General features: G+C 43.9%; 1 protein-coding gene across 1 annotated transcript in view; it reads right to left on the reverse strand.

Moving 5' to 3' along the window:
• Window positions 1–9,095, reverse strand: part of TAB2 (TGF-beta activated kinase 1 (MAP3K7) binding protein 2) — a 68,866-nt gene extending 59,771 nt beyond the window's left edge. The window contains exon 1 of the mRNA XM_052784766.1: window positions 9,038–9,095. The gene's annotated coding sequence lies outside the window, so the exon portion shown is untranslated. The remainder of the gene's footprint in view (window positions 1–9,037) is intronic.
• Between the last annotated feature and the right edge of the window lie 4,411 nt (window positions 9,096–13,506).

The following is a 13,506-nucleotide window of genomic DNA, read 5'->3' on the forward strand; positions in this document are numbered from 1 at the left end:
CATCACCATACCACAGTTTTGTGGAAAAAACTATTTGTGGGACCATACTATAAACCGCATCAGTGAACTAAGGGGAAAGGATGGCAAATCTGTACACTGTCACTGCTGTAGTGCAAAACATCCCCCCCAGTGCGAAGTTACAGGAAACTACTGAACTGATCTAACAGCTCCTGAGCATCAAGGGGTTAGTCTCACTCCATGAGATCACCTAAGACAGTTAAATAGCAATCAACTTTTCCTGATTAGCGTTCTAACCCCCAGTACATAGACTGACCTGGCTCACAGACAGATGAGACGAGTACCAGAGACCAGCTGCTTTTGTCAGTGAAAGAAATCTTCCCTGTTCAGTCACAGCAAACTATCAGACTGGCCCCCAATGCTCACAAATGCTTGTATTCTTCCATTTTTTTGCTTTAAACCTGCTATCTCAAAGCCATTTTGTTATATTACTCCAAGAGTATCTCATTTACATAGAAGTACTGACAAAAGTGTTAAAGCATTCCTTTCACGGCAGTAAAGGCAGATTTTGTATCAATAAACCAAAAGTACTCGCCCAAGTCAAGGCTGATGCTCTTCCAGAAAAATACGACTCTGCACGTGTAACTGCAGCTACACTAGCAACTTCTGCATGCATCCAGCTACATTATGGAAGGACGACACTTGCATGCATCCAAAATGATGCAGCCATGTTGGTACCATTCACAGCTTTGATGAGACCTATGTCACCAGAAGAGTGAAGATAATGGATTATCATAGATTTTTTTTTTTTTTTTTTTTCCCCTCTGCAGTGACTGTATGAAAGTACTACTGGGAGAACTGACATCTTCCTTTCAGCCTGGAAACCACAGGGGTTTTCAACACCATGCAGGGGAAAAAAGAAACAAATAACGGGTATTTTCTCTGAACCTTACTGACAAACACATCACCTGCTAGAAGCAAGAGGCTGGAGAAAACAGAAATTTCCACAATCCAAATGACAGTTCTCTCCTGCTGCTTACAGTTCATTTTATTCTCCTTCACCAGATACTGTGGAAGAGGAATCCAGAAAGTGTTGCACTGTAGGCCTAGGAAGGGAAGATCAAAACATGCTTCTTGTAGGGGGAGCAGGAACTAATTCTTCAGCAAGCCGTTTTACACATACATTGATGCTAAGTCCTACCTTAGATACACAATAAAGTTATATTGCTTAAAAATTTGCTAGTCATCAAATTTCTCCCTTTATTCAACTCATTTTACAAAAAAATGTTCTCATTCTGACTGAAGTCCAGAGTGTAAGCATCATAGATGTGATCCGCTGTCACAACCTTCAACAGAACTCCCAGCTTTGACACACCTAACTCTACCCTAAGCAGCTATCAATGAATACGAGCTACTCAGGGTCTAACTCAAGTAATTTCAATTCTATGAATCATTCAGACAAATCTTAAAAGTCATGTGTCAAAACAGCTCAATGAATTACAGCTATTAAAGACAGCTTTAATTAATTTTTTTAAGATTGGCACAGTTTAAAACGACTGAAGAATTAACAGTCATAATAGATAAAAGATAACACAAATACTTTGCTCAATGTCTTTGTCTAATCCAATATATGCATCTTGGTAAACAAACTTTATTATTCATGGGACTGCAAACTCTTCTGGGACTGACTTATTTAATAAATATTTATAGAGTGCCTTGCACAAAAGGTCCTAATTCAAGTCAAGCTCTCTAGCCAATATCAAAGCATAAGTAAAATAAAATAATCTGGTATTGGCAATTATTCCAGCAAGACAGTTTAATATGCACAGTTTGAGACACACACACACACAAAAAACCCCTACCCCCATTTACCAAAGACAAGACCAATATTTTAAAAAAAGGGAACGAGACACCAAAGCTTTTAACTGAAGCAGCTTCATAAGCCAATGTGAAACATACTGCTTTGTACTTATCAACCTAAGATGCCTTTTTTAGCATACTTTTGCTGAGCCTCTGCAGAATCCCTGTTCCCAGGCTTAAACCTGTTAGATTAAAGAAGGCTAAGATAACCTACCATTCCCTTTCAAAAAACAAATGGAAAGTAGCAGTTTGAACCAGTGAATGAACTGAAAGAAATCCAAGTACAGAACTCATGACACCTTCTTATTCTCTCAGGAAAGCCTAAATGGAGCAGGGGCAAACTTAGCAACTGATACTCTGAAGAGGAAACAGAATGAGAAAGAAATGAGGAGTGCTGAACTGCTCTCTTAAGAAGGAAGAAAAGTTTCCAAGAAGAAAGATTAGAACAAAAAAGAATGCCAAAGAGAAGTATAAACAAGAGGGCACTAACGCTTCAATTGTAAACTACAGATCATACATTGCCTAGGCAAGGGAAAGGGAGAGTGAAGGAGGGATATGAATTAACAGATCTCCCCTGTTCTAGCTCACTTACAAATATGACAGGATGTCAGTAAAAAGGTGGTTAGAGGAGATTAAAAATTTGTCCCATGCAGAATTTAAGAGTCAAGAAAAAATAAACAGAAAAAAATGAGTGCTGTAAAAAGACAGGGATTACTATAAAAAGAGATATGTAGCACAGCGTGGTCACAGGAGGTGGAGATTTTTAAGGTTTTAAACACATGAATTGACAAAGGATACAATTACATGCCCCACTGTACAACTTCATTTTTTTCCAAGTGTGTGGTGGTTTGTTTTTTTTTTCCTATGGAGGTGAAATAGTTCATAATTTTTTCCACCTGGGGAAATCAGTCTTAGGACTTACATGGGAAAAGACTTTTCTGCATTTCTAACCTTCAGTATAAAGTAGAAATTGACACCACCACTCCCCCCGAACAGGAATATAGATGATTTATCTGGATGTACATATTAGTCATAGTTTCTGAGGCACTGGATCAGTAACAAGTACTAATGTCTCGTGGGGTGGTTAGATTCTGAAACTTACTGTATTTTTTTTTTTCTGTTAGTTTATTCTGCTGAGAAAGTAAGATGTTCTGAGAACATATTGATAAACAGATGGATCAACAAAAGAGATTTTTCTACAAACATATAATGCAATTTCCTTTGAAAAATGCACTCTGAAGCCCTAGCTTTGACAGCCTCTCAGAATTTTCCCAAGAATTACTCCCCAAACATATTTATGCTTGATCTTTCTACGTCACCTATAAAAAATATCAGATAACAGCAAAGCACCTTCTTGAACAATAAAGATATGCTGCAGTAAATAAAATTAAAAGTTTGCTGTTAAGAGTATTTCACATCTGCCAGTGATTTCTTATCCAGTTCTACTAGCATTATCTACAAAATAGAGGTATACCAGATACTTATTTCAAGATTCAATGAACTCCATAAAATCTTTAGTCTGTAATAAATCTGTAATAAAAAGCAAATTATTTCAGGCTTATTAAAACAATTTGATACTACCATGGCTCATCTTTACAGACAAATCTATTAGACCTAGGAGTACATTAAATATACCACAGCATGCGACAGCCCACAGAGGCATGACTGAATTATACTATTAGCATGAGACAAACATCTAAGTCATGTTATCGAAAGAAACTATAACTATATACAATGTAACAATAAAATAATGCTTTTGATAACCCATTTTGAGAATAATATATATTTCTTACGCAGCTTAAGTAACTCCCTTACTCGTGCACATTGTTGCCCCGTGCTGCTACATGCACTGTGTCAGTCTAGGTGTTAGGGTAATATGTCAAGTCAGACCCATACAAAGACATATGCAGGCACAGCAGAAGCAGCCTGTATGCGTGGAAGCAACAATTATCACCAAACATCTAACAGCCACCTCACCCTAAGAGTTTCTATCACTGTAGTCAAAAGCACGCCACTGTTAAAACACAATCTTAGCAGCCCAGCAGTCTGCTCAGCTACCTTACAGATCTCACTCTCCCCCCCCTTTTTTTTCCAGTCTTCATCTTCTTAAGAACCTATTGTAACATGATTTTTGTTTAGTAAACCAAAACTGGCAGCTGCTGCTAACCCTCCTCTTAAAGGAACTGTCCCATAAATAGCAGAACTAACAAAGCCCCATTTCCCACAGATTTGCATTCTCTCAGCCATGCCCCTGTGTTCCAAGTAGTCACATTCCACCTCTATCCCAGATGCCTATTATCTTACCCCTCTCTTCCAAGTACTAGCCACAATATACTTAACCTCTCACGTCCTCTAACTACTGACTGAAGAAGAGTACTGCACTTCACATCTAGTTCTTACCCCACAGACAACTGTTTGCTGGCCAGCTGGCAGGCTAAATACAGGTAACTACTAAATTCATGCAAAACCTTCCCCTAAAGAGATGATTTTACTCAATGAAGCCATCAATTTTAACAAAGCTTGTTAAACGTTATTAAAATGTAAAATCTTTGAGACCTTGCCCCTTGGCTAGTTTCCTTGCTGAAATTAGCTCATGAGCTCAAAATTTATTGAGATACAGGATTAAAGAAAACATAATTGCTCAAGATTTGTGTCTTTAGAAAGGTGAATTAAAGATGGTATACACTACACAAATATATAAAAACCAAAAGGAACTGTATTTCTGAAAACAAACAAACAAACCAACCACAACACAGAAAATAGGTGCATCTCAACATCTTATCCATGTGGGGACAGTTGATTCTGAACTCCCAAATTGCAAAAATTTCTTTTCTAGCATGTCTAATTAACTAAGGTTTCTTAAAGAAACTGCATTTACATGTTCTATTTGTCCTTTTAATAAGCATTTGCATCCTCCAACCATTTTCAAGCACGTTTTAAAGGAGGTGTAAAAGTCTTGAAGATAAAAAAGACTTCTACAACTGCTGTGAAAACTGGCAGCTTTGTAGAAAAAAGGAACTTGAATTCAAGCCTTAAGTGAGGGGAAAAGCAGGTGGAACCCTGCCTTCTCCACTGGCAGCCCCAGCAGACCAACCAGCCAGCATGCACATAGCACCAGATCTGATTAATTCTGGAAGCTTTAGATATTTAGTATTCAAGCGTTTAGCTAACTTAAGAAAAATCATCAAAGTATATATAGCGGCTTTGTCCTGTTTTTGGTAAATTATAGCAAGCCTAACAGTATCATGACTGTGCACAGTTTTGGTTGGTTGGTGGGTTTTTTTGGTGTTTTTTGTTTGTTTGTTTGGTTTTTTAATTTATTTTTTAAAAACTCATACATGCAACCTACAGAAACATACGGAGTTTTTCTACCACCATATGCTCCTAAGTTAATGCTTTTCTAAACACTAAAGGGAGCACAAGCTTTACATCCATTCTGAAACACCAGTTTTTAAATAATGGAAAAATTAAATTCTGCTCATAGTACAACCAGGATCTGAATGAGTTTTAAACAAGTCATCATTAAAGACAGTGAAATTTGATCTTCATCTGTGCTCAGAATAGGAAAATGCTATACATTTTCCATATTGCTACAAAAATTGATTACACATAGTGTTTTTCTAAGAATAGAATGCATATTTTAAACAAAGTAATATTTTTTTTTAAATTCTGTGGCCAGATACTAATTTTAAAAAAGTTTGTTTAGCATATTACCATAAGTTATGCTTAACTTCTTGCAGTCAAAAAAAAATCTAACACATTCTAAAAATACTAACTGTTTAACTACACCTTAACTGCACCTATGGCAACAAGAACATCCTGAGTGATGCCATTCATTCAACAACGGACACATTCCAACAATATCAGGATACTATACACAAACAACACAGATCTTTGAACTTTGACTATGTTAAGCTATTTCACTTGGTTTCACTAGAACCCAATTACTACCCATTAAGGAACACCAAAATCCAAAGACAGCATAACACAAAGCTAGAAAGAACTCAGCAGACATCTGCATACTGTCTGGAATACTTTCTTGCATGAGAGTTGAGCTTGCTGATCAGTTCAATAAAAATAAGTTCCTAATTTTACTATAATTAGGATGAAGGTCTACAAAAACTTTTGAAAGAGAAGGCATTAGTATTATGTCAGTGATTTTTTGGTAAGCATTCTCAAGAGAGCGTGAAACTGAAACAACTATTATACTGAAACCTCTGACTACAATTAAGAGTTTATTAAAAATATTATCTGATTGTGAATCAGACAGCTATCTCGCTCTCACAGTTGCATTTGAATATATGGAATCCAATCCAGATCAGTTTGGTAAGCAGGGTTCAAGATGTTTTAGAACATCCACCAGCATTTCTCCTGTTTGTAATAGAAAGTGTATACTTTTCCAGTTGAGATAACCTACTATGCAATGAAAGAGAAAAAAACCCCCCAATTTGAATCACTGTATACATTAGTGGGAAAAAAGTTAACTTTCTTTTCAATCATTTAAATATTTGAGTTTTGAGTACAGCTTTAAAAAAAATCCAGTTCTGAATCACTGGAATTTTTGTTCTATTTCCTGTAAAATTACCAACAGCAACATCATTCAGCATTCCGCTTGCAGCAGTTCAGAAAAGATCAGCTTGATCCCTCAGTCCTAAATTTACAGTCATTTCATAAACTTGAGGTCACATCTGACCAACTTATTTCTTCCAGTGTTTCCAACCATGGAGATTGTGATAAGGAGGCAGTACTTGCAATAGGATGAAGAGCAATCTAGTTTTATGTTTCAAAGTACACTCTCACAAAGAAGTAGTTTGCCAAAATCTCTTTAAGCTCCCTAGCAAAAAAAAAAAAAAAAAAAAAAAAAAGACAAAAGTTTGCGGAGAATAATCTCTTCAACAGATGACAGGTTTAATTCTACAAGGCTTGAAAAGCATACCAGTTATCTATAAAGCCAAAGACCATTACAAAACAACACAGGACCTCAGCCTTCGAAGCAATGCCATGGTGAGAAAAAAACCACTATCTTCTTCCACTAAGTCACTGCTGGAAAAGAGAAGTTTCTACCAGGGCACTGTCACAGGAAGAATGGCCATTTTCAAGAATCCTGTTTTTGTATCAGCAAATTTAAAGGAAGAGAGAAGAACCCTTTGACTTCTCCTGATGTTGAGAAGGAAAACAGTTTACATTTCACAAAGTCTTTGAAAGCTGGTGTAAGCAAGAGTAGCACAGCATAGCAAGAAGATAGCACTGCCCCCAAACGTAATGATAGGGATGATGCTTTATCAAACATCTCTCAGAAACAAAATTGGGATGACCCAAACTGAATATCTCCTCCAACAGCCCTCCTCCTCTCTTCCCCTTTGCAGGCTCTCCTGTGAAGCAACATGAGAAAAACGACCCAGGTCATCTCAGTTTTTAAAAGAAATCAAGAGTCAGCTCAGTGTCCATTCTGCTGCAGTGCAAGCCATGGTACTACCTACAGATGAGCATCCATAAGTTTAACATATGGATAACAGCCACAAGTGACCGAAACTTTCATTTAAATGGAAAGGGAGAACTTGCTGAAGCTGATGACACGTGTCTCCTAATTTCTCAGTGGAACTTCACTCTTGCCAAAAGCAGGTATCAGAATTCTGAGGTGTGACAAAACCCAATTACAATAATACAGATAAAGAACAAATAATTGAAACGCATATATGAAATGCAAATGCCTGGTTATCTGGTAAATCATTAGCTAAGCTGAAAATGACTCCCGATTTCAGCAAATCATGGCCAATCATAAATATGGTGCTAGTGCTATAGAGTCACTAGCCCTCCTTACTGTAGTACATGTGCAGTACCATTTTGGTGGCTAAAGTTATGACACAAAAGTTGAACAGTCTAAGAGAATGACTCTGTATTTAACGTATGTCTTCTAAACATCTATGTTTGTCAGAGTACTGAAAATTATATGCAACACCATTTTCGGTGTGCCACAGTTGAACTTTAGAAATGGCTTTATTCAACCTATATCAAATACCCTAAAGTTATGACGACTAGAAAACCACACCTGAAACCCGTTCCTTGCTAAGAAGTATTCCTTTGGAACTCCTTCTTTAAGTTGTTACTATCATTCATACAAAAACACCTACAGGTCTTGGGCACAAGCCAGGCTCTACTGAGCTACCAGGTAACATACAAAGAACACAAGGTCCCCGCCCTGAAGGCCTTGCTACATCTAACAGGACCGAGCGTTGAGATTTTTAATACAAGCCTTTCAATGAATGAGACAAAGCACTACACACCTCCACACAGCGTTCCCTGGTCTCTTAGAGGGACAAACCAGAAAAAGGGAAGAAGAAAAAAAGAAGCCACACGCATCTCCTCTCTTCGAAATCCCTCTTATCAGAACCATTTCAAGAATTTCTACTCGACAATTAAACTGACTTGAATAATGGAAACTAACGTCCCAAATATACTATATATGGAATGGAGCCCAGCCAGCCCCCGCAGAGACACCAGGCACCAAAAAATCGCACCTCTGACACTGTTACTCATCCTCAAATGGCGGAGTCTCGCCCAGCGCACTCACACCTGTCACCTGCTAGGCGCCAGGCCAGCCCCCCCCTCCTCCTTCTCCTCCTCCTCCCCCCCCCCGCCCCAGCAAGGCGGACCCGCTGGCGGCTGGCTGCTTCCGCTCCTCCCCGGGCCGCCGCAGCCCCCCGCCGCGGGGCAGGCCGGGGCCGCCGCCACGCACGCCGCCCCGCGCCCCCCGACACGCGGGCCCGCCGGATCCCTCCCCGCCCGGGTTGGGGGGGGGGGGAAGCTCCGGCGACTCGCGAAGGAAAATAAGTTTCCATCCCTCGCTGCTGGACGCCCCGCTGCGCGGCGGCTTCCCGGCCCGGCCCTCCGCTCCCCACCCCGCCGGGGCGGCTGACTCCCACCCCCACCCCGCCCCACCACACCACGCCACGCCGGGATGAGCGGGGTGCTGGGGGCTGCTCCCTCCCCGCGCACAGGCCTCCCTCCCCCTGCCCTCGCCATGGCAGAGCCCGGGGCGAGGAGAGAGGCAGGCTGCGGGAGCGCCTCGGGCCCCCTGCCCCTCAGGCCTGCGGGCCGGGCCGGGCCGGGCCGCCCCCCCCCGCGACTCTCCCTGCAGCCCCCCGGGATGGGACCAGCCCCGCCAGGAAACCAGCCCGGGGAGCTGCCACCAGGCCCGCCTCGGCGGGGTCAGCCTTACCCTGCTGCTGCTGCTTCTCCTCCGCCTCCTCCTCCTCCTCCTCCGCCTCCTCCACCACGGCAGCAGCCGCCGCCACTACCGCCGCCACTACCGCCGCCACCAGCGCCGCCGCCGCCTCCGCCCGGCAGGGGGGACCCCGCCGACCCGACCCGCTCCGCAGCCTCCCGCCGCCGCCGTTCCGCTTCGGGGGGGAAGGAGGAGGAGGAGGAGGAAGGGAAGGGGGGGGTCCGTGCTGCCGCCGCGGGCTGGAGAAGCGAGGAGGCCGGGGGTGGGTGGGTGGGTGGATAGGTGGGTGCCTGCGGCGCCGCTCCCGTCCTCAGCTGGAACCGCTCCGGCTGCGCGTCGCTCCCGGCCCCCCCCCTCCCCCCGCTCGCTGCGCTCCAAATCAAAATAGTGTCACAATATGGCGGCAGCGGCGGCGGCCCAGCATCGCGAGAGCGGGCCCGAGTGCTAACGGGATGCGGCGCCCGCCAATGGGCGCCGGGGGGGAGGTGGGCCGCGGGGGCGGGGTCTCCGCCGCCACCGCCCACAGGGTGGGGCGTCGGCGGGGGTGGGGGCTGCGCCGCGCACGGGCCGTGCCGGGCCGGGGGGGCGCGCGCGCCCTCCCCGCTACGCGGGGGCGGGCGGCCGCGCTGCACGCGGGTGGAGCGCGTGGGTTAGCGGCCGCTGCCCGGGCGACGGCGGACCCCCGCCTTCCCCCCCGGGCTGCGAGGCCACCGGAGAGCCGCGGCCCGGCCTGGCGCAGCGACCCTCGGCACCGCGGTGTGAGGAGACTTGCGCCCCGCCCCGGCCCCTTCAGCCGCTTCTCCTCCCTCGCCCCTTCTTGCCCCACCGGCTGGCTGCCGCCCTCCTCCCCCGCTGGCTGCGGCCACCGCTCCGCCGGGCCCGGCGCCAGCGGAGGGAGGCGGTGGCAGGAGAGGGGGCGGGGGGGTAGGTGGGCCGCCCGGCGGGGAAAGGGGAGGGCGGCGGGAAACGAAGCAGGGTTTAAGAGAGCTGAGGGAGGAAGGGCAGCCACCACAGAGGGTAGCGTCTGCAGGGGGAAAAAGAGACTAAGGCAGGCAGGGTTAATTAAAAAAACACCCCTATATCCGAAACAGTTGTTCTGAGGGGGAATTGCCAGGCGATTTCTGTCAGAAATAACTGGGGCTCGCTCTAAATTTCTTCATGCTTTAAACAGAGTACGTGATTTCCATCATCCCTCTGAGGTATAGCTCGGCTTAATCCTCCTTCCAAAATGCTTACTGGCGAGCGGGGACCCGTACGCTGGCCAGTGAAGCCCTCTTGCCCGCTCAGCTCGGTGGCCGCCAGCACCTGCAGAAGGGATCCCCGACCCAGTCCGCGGGGCCAGCGAGGCCACAATCCGTAGGTGGGGAGCCTTGCCAGCCTCAGGGCAGGAGGCCCCGTGGGTCCTAACGCGCAGACTTGAAAATAGGGATCAAATTCCTCCTACGATAGAAAGGCGGGCATCCTTGGTTTTAGCAGGACGTTCAAGGAGGTCTTTGTATTTCCATAATTCAGCAAGTTTCATCTTAAATGAAAAGACAAGTTTTAGATGAGTTTGTAAAATCATCCAGTAAATCAGTTGGGTTTTGGGGGTGTGATACCTTACGCCACTTACTCTTTATCACTCTTCCTGAATTTCCTTTCTTCCTGCATCTCTTGGATCCTCCTTCCTCCCTGTAGTGAGCGGGTGCTGCCCGTGCTGTCTTGCAACACACAGTCCATCCATCCATTCTTGGGTAATGCTACTCTGCAAAATACAGTCAGAAACAGAAACAATTTAAAAGTAATCTTTATTGCCTGTAGCGGAAGGAACCTGTCTGAAGCCTTGCAACTTAGAATGGGGCCTGGCGAGGAAGGGGATGTGGTGGGCCTTTCAGATCTCCCCATACAGCAGTAGTACTGGGCTGAAGAAATCAGTAGAGAGAAAGATTTTTTTTTTTCCCCCACCCTAACTCCCAGAGGCACCAGTGATTTCCATCACGCTCTAGTGTATGAAAGGAACTACAAAACTGCCAGGCCATAGTAATCTCAAACCTTAAAATCTGCGCTATTCATTGCAATGGTGTGATGAGAGAGGGTCGTACTTCTTCACAAGACATCAGCTGTCAGACTAGCCAATTGACAACTGTGAGATAAAATGACATAAACTAACAAAGAACTAACACGCGCTAGGTGGGAACTAAATTATTTGTGACAATTTAGGCTAAGTGTTCTTTGCCATTGCAAGAATGGATGTTTTCAGAAATGATTGAAAATGTTTTCCAAATGAAAGTATTAACAAGTGAAAAAATACCCCTCAACTGCGTTTAGTTAAACAGAATCCCAGGGTAAGCAACTGCAGAGACTAGCTTTGCTTGTAGTAGGCAGGGGGAGAAAGAGCACAACACCAATGAGTCTAATAGTGAGTTGTTATGCTGGGAGGAAGAAAAAAGCAAAAAGGGAAAAAGGAAGACAGTTTTTTTTCCCTCACAAAGTGTGGAAATGTAGGTGTGTGTATATACATTCCAGTAAAAATCAGTCATTTTCATAAGCTACAACAGAGAAGTCTGCAGTTCTTTTGTATATCGGCAGCACGGTGCATGAAACGCATGTGTCCAAAGTTTATTACTCAGCCTATCTTGAGTCAAGGTTATACAGGGCTGGGAATCTGCTGAAATTTGTTTGTTTATTGTAAACAAAATAGTATTTCCCCAAACCCAGCCAGAAATTAATATAGTCCCTTACAAAAATGGGTAATGGGGCATCTGGAAAGAAGACGCAATGGAAACATCAGATCACAGAGAGCTGTACTGGGGTTGCTCCACTGTAATTGTTCAGGTACATTAATCAAACCTTTCTCTTTTGCGACCCATGCTGTAGACAATTCATGATCTGCCCAGTCATCCGCTCAAGCACACTGCTGTTCAACTCTTCCAGCATAACTGTTTCAAACTTTGCTAAGCCATACCTGACCTTTTAGACAGATAGGATAGTATGCTTACATGAATACATTTTGTGCACTGGAAACTGAGTTTATTTTGCTAAGTTTAATACCAAGTTAAATATTTGACCCTTTTGCCTACAGTTGCTAAAACAGGGATTTGCCACAGGAAAGTGAAAGACCACCTCTCACTGCTCCATCAGCAGTATTTACTGCAGTGCTTAAGCACTGGGATCATGGGAGTGAGCTGCACGGTCCTTTCCTCCCTCTCCCAGACTCTCCACACTGCATCTATGCCTGAGCCCGTTGCTAAAGTTGCTCTTCTCTCCTTTATAGCAGCTAATTTTGAATAATTTTTGAACACCTTTCCAAAGTCAAGGAACAATGTATTTAGGAAAATAGTTCTGTGTACTGAGAATTCAGGAAAGGACTCTTTTCCTATGTATCTGTAACAAGACCTAGGAGGGTCTATCTAATATTAAAATCTGGATGTAACTCTTATCGTGGTGCAAATCAAGGCTTCAGTGACCAGTGAGGCACAGGAAGCTGCCTGCCCAGCAGTCCTGTCGATTCAGAGCCTTTCTTCTTCCCCTGCAGATTTTAGATATTACCCATTTTTTTGGCCATACAAGGTATGAGTTCATGTTTTTAAAACCTTCATCAGACTGTTTATATTCTTCACTGCTAGAAAGTGAAATTATAAATAGGGTTGAGGAACTATTATAAACATATTGTACGGGGAAAACTGTTTCTGCAAGTACAGTCAATTTTGTCAGCTTGGTACTGACACTTCTGATGCTGAAGTTTTCTGAGAATGCTTTTTAGAAAGGGTAAGAGAACAAGTCCAGATAAAACCAATCCACAACAACTGGCATCATTATTTCTGAAATTCAGTTTAAAATTAGTTTTCCGCAGTGGAAAAAGGTGGCATTGGCAGCTTTAAAAACACCACTTTTCCCTTGAACATTCACCCGGCAATTTCTTTTTCATTCTTCTAGACAGAAGGTCTGTCAGTCTTCAGGTTGACAAAACCAGAGGTAGCATTCACTGGTCAAAGGACAGTCCTTGGAAGCTCCCAGTCTGAGGTTACATTCACAGCTTCTCCTAATAACGTGACAAGGAAATACAGAAATTCACCTTATTTCACAAGATTCATGCACTGTCCTTTTCCTGTTCTATCTAGAAGTTACCAGCTGTGTGCCATAGTACAATAATTTGACCAGCCCTGTGTAGAGAAGTGGATAATGCTGGATTTGGAAGTAAATTCAACTGCAGAAACTCAGCATAAAGCCAAAGCTGTGATCAATACGCAGCATAGCTTTGCTCAAGTGAAGGTTCTCAGCATCTCAGCACTTGTCTCCCCCACCCCGCTATGAGTGCTTATACTATGTAATAGCTTTAAAAAAACCCTTTTTGTTTCCACTGTAGGAGTAGTCCAGCTATTGATGTTTATTTGGAGGAGTGCATTGGAAACTGCAGTGTCAATATTCTAGTTTACTGTCTTTTCCTTCTGTTTCAAATGTCAGCGTAATTCTAAGTCTGGTTT

This window comes from Harpia harpyja, chromosome 4 (genome assembly GCF_026419915.1).
Source record: "Harpia harpyja isolate bHarHar1 chromosome 4, bHarHar1 primary haplotype, whole genome shotgun sequence".
Lineage (NCBI taxonomy): Eukaryota > Metazoa > Chordata > Aves > Accipitriformes > Accipitridae > Harpia > Harpia harpyja.